Source organism: Belonocnema kinseyi, chromosome 2 (assembly GCF_010883055.1).
Source record: "Belonocnema kinseyi isolate 2016_QV_RU_SX_M_011 chromosome 2, B_treatae_v1, whole genome shotgun sequence".
Taxonomy (NCBI): Eukaryota; Metazoa; Arthropoda; class Insecta; order Hymenoptera; family Cynipidae; genus Belonocnema; species Belonocnema kinseyi.
Window position 1 is genome coordinate 160,701,225 of NC_046658.1, and position 6,208 is coordinate 160,707,432.

Here is a 6,208-nt window from a genome sequence, read left to right on the forward strand (position 1 = left end):
TTGTTTTTGACAAAAAATTTTACTGTTTTATTTTTTATTTAAAATTGATCTTTCTTAGATGAAAATTTATGTATTATTTTAAAAATTTGTATTTTTTAGTAAAAAATTCATCTTTTTGGATAATAATTTATATGTTTGGCAAAAGATTAACTAATATAGTAAAGAAATAATTACTGCAGAAGAAAATTTAATTATTTGGTTAAAAATTAATTTTTATCTTTATCTGTTAAAAATTAATTTTTCTAACTGAAAATGCACTTCTTTAGTCCAAAATTGAACCGTTTTACTAATAATTGAACTATTTATTTGGGGACTATTATTTTTCTAGTCAAAAATTAATATTTTTATTTGAAACTGTACCTTAGTTGAACGTTAAACTATTATTTTGAAAATCCGTTCGAACATGGAAACGCGTGAAAAAAATCATATGAAAAAATTCTGATTTTCGTAATTTTTATAGTTTCTTCGAAGAAATTTTTTTTTATATATCTGATACCTTAAACAATTTGCAAACTTTTTACAGATTTGCATTTGCAACCCCATCAGAAATGTTGAAAAAAATTGACATCCAGGAAGAAAACAAATTAACGCGCAAAACCAAGGCGTTTATCGATCGAATCGAAATTAATAATGTTTTATCAGGGTCCTCATATGCTACTTTTTCACATAGTTTTATTTACAATTTTCAAAATTTTTATTTTTCTAGTTATTCTTATCTGTATAATAAGGTGTGTCAATTCAGAAAAAGAGTGTTGGCCTAATTGTTTTTTTTAATTCGTCCTCGTGATACTCAATAATAATTATTGAATTAAATGTAATAAAAACAAAATATTAAATTGTATTTTACTTACATCGAAAACACAGAAAATCAAAAAGCAGAATATCCCACGTTTCATGATGGCTTAATTGGAATAATTTCTACTTCCCAGCAAAGATAAAACAAAAATATTTCATCCCAATTTATAAAGTTGCCTTTTTTATTTAATTCGCATGATATGAAATGTTTGTTTAGTTGACGTAAGAGCAATTCAAGAGAAAAATTGGATAAGAATTTGTTTTAATTTATTCCTCTGGCATGTTTTTGTTTAAATATAAATGTTTACTTATAATAAACTAATTAAGATTTTCGAACAAATAAAGACGCAGTTTAGATGCGTAATTTATATTAAATATCACGTATTATCAGGTGTGAAAACGATCGTTTCGTGATTAAACAAACTATGAGTAATAATATATAAAACCACTTTTATTATTCATCCATAATTATAATCACTGATAAACGAATAAAAAATTTCTTGCTTCTCCATTTTCTTCAGAAAGATCTGCAAATTTTTTATAGAACACGTAGTTCTTGTTTTTTTTCGATTGAAATAAATTTAAAAATTAAAAAAAATTCAACTTTTGAGCAAGCGACACAAGTTAAGAAAAAAATAATAATAAGACAAAAGCTTTTTATTAAAAAAAGAGTCACAAAATTTATAATTTTTTTCTATAAAATGCATAGTTTTTGTTTTATTCGTGAAGAACAATATCAAAAATTAAAAAATTTATTTTTGAACAAACAGCACAAGCTACTGAAAAAAATAATTAGACTAAAGTTGTAATCAAAGAAATGAATTTTTAAATATAATTATGAATTTTCAATTAAAAAACCATCAATTTCGAGGCAAATGGTTTAATTTTTGACCAAAACATGTATTTTCAAACATAAAGATTAATTTTTTTACAAAAAATACAAATTTTTAACAGACTACATATATTTTTAACTGAAAAATATAAATTTTCAACGCCAACTATTTACCGCTGTAGGAATTAACTTTTAACCATACAAAAAGAATTTTCAACAAACTCAGTTAAATTTTCAAAAAAGAATAGGTTTTTGAAATTAAAATGACGAATAATAACAATAATTTCATGAAGATTAATTTTCTGATCAAAAATACAAATTTTCAACAAAATTAATTAATTTTCAACCAAGAAGTTTGATTTTCTACCAACAAAATTTTCAAATAAGACATAAATTTTCAACCCAAAATATTTACGGCCTATTAATAATATAAAAAATAATATAAATAGTTGACTTTTTTATAAAATAATTAAATTTCCAAATTGTAATGATGGATTTTATATTTTTTTAAATTAATTTTGAACCAAATACTTCAATTCTCGAACAAGAAGATGAATTTTTCACCAAGAAGATGAGTTTTTAAAAAAGGCGTTAAACTTTAGATCAAAGAAATAAATTTTTAACTATAATGATGAATCATCAATAAAAACTTAAAATTTAGACCAAATAGTTGAATTTTTGTTTAAAAAGCTTGATTTTCAAAATATAAAAAAATAATTTTTTATAAAAAATGTTCATCTTCAACCAAATAAATGAATTTTAGATAAAATGATTAAATTCTTAAACAAAGAAATGAATTTTTAACTAAAAAATATTCATTCTCTTCCCAAAAAAGAATAGTTATGTTTAAAGTAAAAAAGTAATCTTCAACCATAAAAACTAATTTTTTTACAAAATAGTTAACTTTTCAAACAAAAAAATAAAGTTTTAACCAAAAAGATTAATTCTGCCGCAAGAAGATTAGTATTCTCCTGAAAAAGATGCATTTTCAACAAAATAGTTAAAATCTTAACCAAAAATGGAATAGTTATATTTTCAGTCAATTAATTTTTACTCAAAAAGAAACTTTCTTTTTAAATTGTTAAATTTTCTACCAAAAGCTTAGTTTTTAAACTACAATAGATATCGAAGAAAATGTGCTCATTAAAGTCGAAGGAGCTTTAACAAAAGAGCATTCACAATCACCAAATTACAGTTATCGATACTTTAAACTTTAATTGTAAAAAGGGATGTGCACAAATACAGGGGAAGTACAAAGACCGAACGCAAAGCGCGAGAATCAACAGTCGCGCGCCGCAACCTGATTTTTTAAATAGGCTTCAAGTTGTTTATAAATAAACAAATATGAAGACAAAAATGGACGTTTTTTCTATTTGACATTCCCGGTGCTCGTGAATAACATGAAAATTCATGAAATCGTCTAAGTTTCATAGATGAACATTACCTAAAGATAATAAAAAATATATATAATAAACAAAAAAATAATTAGAAACAAATTATTTGGTAAAAGAATATTATTTACGTATTTCCATTATTTTACGTTTTTTAAGTTATATAGTTGTTGAAAAAGTTTATGATTTTTTTAAACAAATTTAATAAACAACAGCATAGATAACGCATAAATCGAAAAAAATTCTTTTTCTTCAAATACAGCTTCTTAAATTGGGATCTTCATTAAATTTTTAAAAATTCATAATTAATTGACCGATTTTCTAATTTTTTCAAACAATTTTGATGAACAAATGCAACATTGGGGGATCTGTTGAAGGAAAAATTCTTTTTTTTTTACGATGTCAGACTTTTTAGTTGGGATCTTCATAGTTAAGTCAGAAACATTAATGCATAGTTGACAAATTTTATGATTGTTCAAAACGAATTTGACTTTTAATAAGGCTGCAGTTCGAGGATAATGCATTTATTCATTATATTTTTTTTTATATAAAAAATTTATCAACTTCGTATGAATTTTTCTAAACTTATCATGTGTTTCCGTATTAGAAACACTGACATAAAAAAAAAGAATTTTTCTATCGACAGATGCCCCAATAATGAATTTGTTTATTAAATTTGTTTAGATTATTATCAATAATATTTTCAAGAAGAATTTTCTGCAACAATATAATTTTTTATCAAAATTTCTGCAATATAACTTTAAAAAACTAAAATGATAGAAAATCGTAAGAAACATTCTTAAAAAAAATAATTTCTTTATACAATTTTGTTTTGTTTTACATAATATTGTAAGCTCTTTAACTAATCTTACTCTATGAAACCTAGACGATTTCAACCATTTTCATGTTATTGACGATCACCGGGAATGTCAAATAGAAAAATATGCCGTTTCTTTCGTCATATTTGTTTATTTATAAGAAAATTGAAAGCCTATTTTAAAAATCAGGCTTGACAACTCTCTTAGAAATTTTATAAGCATTTTTTTCCAGTAGGCGCGCTCAATGTTTCGAGCCGCGCGCGATGAGAATATGCTCGCGCAGCGGATAGATTTTTTGTTTACCATTTCTTCAAAAATGATGAAACAATAACAATCCTCGGGATCTTTAGTAGAGGAGAAGGAACTGCAAGAAAGATTGGAGGTGTTTAAAAGGATAGATATGAAGTAGGTATAGAGAAAGTGAGAAGTTTTGGAAAAGAAGGGGAAAAGAAAATATAATGGCACTAGTAAAACTAAAAAAAAAGGAATATAGAAGAAAAGTGATAAAAAAGGGTATATAAGGAAGCTCGGAAAGTGTAGAGGAATGCTTTAATGTGGTTAGAAACGAACAATTTTAAGTTAAAGAATAGCAGAAGAGAAAAGAAATTAGGGGGCTGAGTGGGCTAAGTATAGAAGAATACAGATAGAAGATGAGATTGGTACGAAGGTAGGGAAGAGTTAATAAAATACCATTTAACTAGGAGAGAAAGAAGAGGAACTAGGAGAGAAAGGCGGAAAAAGAAGGGATAGGGAATTAATAAGGATGGGAGCTGATGATAATGATGCAGCCGCTAGATGAAACAGGATTGAAAAGAGTAAGGAAAAGTTACCAATAGGTGTTACAGATTGCAGATTCAAAATGCGTAGAAGAAGAATAGAAACAAGGAATTATAAAAGTGTAATCATGATAATAATAAAGAGTTATTAAAAAGGCCGAGAATATGAAAAAGATAGATGGGAATCATAAATCAAAAGTTATACCTTCTCCTGAAACACATTTTGGTTGATATTAGAGAATTTACCTGGATATAGTTAATCCGTTGCACTAATCCACATTATCCATGCCTATTTATTTATGTAGTTCTATACTTTAGAACGTCATCTATACAAAGTGTTTTCCCATTTCAATTAATTCTCACGCCTTGATTACTTCTTCCCTTACGAAGCCCCTTTCCTCATATAATTTTCCTCCACCTTTTTCTTTTGTCCTTCTTCACTAACTTTCTTCTCTACCCATTCTAGCTAATCCATAACATATTATTTTTCATTTCTACTATCCCAATATCCTGGTTTAATCTTTTCCTACTCTTTCTCAATAAAACTAAATTCGAAAGCTCTGTATTAAACATTTTATTTTCCTCCTCTTTGCTTATCACACATCTCAGTATACTGCTTTTCTTTCTCCTATATTCTTCTCTACCACTTTTACGTTTTCTTAACTTCAGAACTTATACTTATTTGATAAATTCCAAATTTGCACTATTTCTTCAAAAGTGATGAAAAATTTTTAATCCTCTAGAATTTGTGAAAGTGATTGATAAAAGTGAATAAGGGGTTCAGAGTGGAGAGGGAGAAACTGAAACAAATAGTGGAAGTGCTAAGGAGAATAGATGCGAAATAGGTATAGAGGAAGTGATAAGTATAGGAAAGGAAGGGGAAGAGGAAAGCAAATAGGACTGACGAAAGAAAGATAAAAGGGATTATAAGAGAGAAGTGATGAAAGAAAGGGCTTATGAGGAAGCTCGAGGAGTGTAGAGGACACTTCGAGATTGATAGAAACGAACAATTTCAAGTTATAATAAAGAGTGGATGAGGAAAAAAAGAAGGGGGCTGAGTGGAAATAGGAGAATACAGGTAGAAGTTGATATTGGGACGAAGTGGGGGAAGAGTTAATGAAAATTGTTCGACGGGGCACTAGTAGAGAAAGGAACGAAAGAGAGGAACCGAGTAATAAAGAGCAAACAACCAGAGACGAGAAATGAAATAAGGGAAGAATAACGGATATGATATTGTATATAGAAGGCTGGAAAAGAAAGGGTTAAGAATTATTAAGGATGGGATGTAATAGTAATGATGCAGACCTGGCTAGATGAAAGAAGATGGGAAAGAATATAGTAAAGTTACTAATAGGTTGCAGATAGCAGTTTCAAAATATAAAGAGGAAGAACAAAAGCAACAAATAATAGAAGTGCAACAATAATGATAAAGAGTTAAGGGAAATGTCAAGACTCCGAAAAAGAAAGATGGGAATCCATATAAAAAGTTATTCCATCTCTTAAAACACACTTTGGTTGAGATAAAAGAATTTATCTGGCTACAGTTAATCTGTTGTCCCGTTTCTCAGGCGTCACAGGAAGAAATCCTCATTGGAA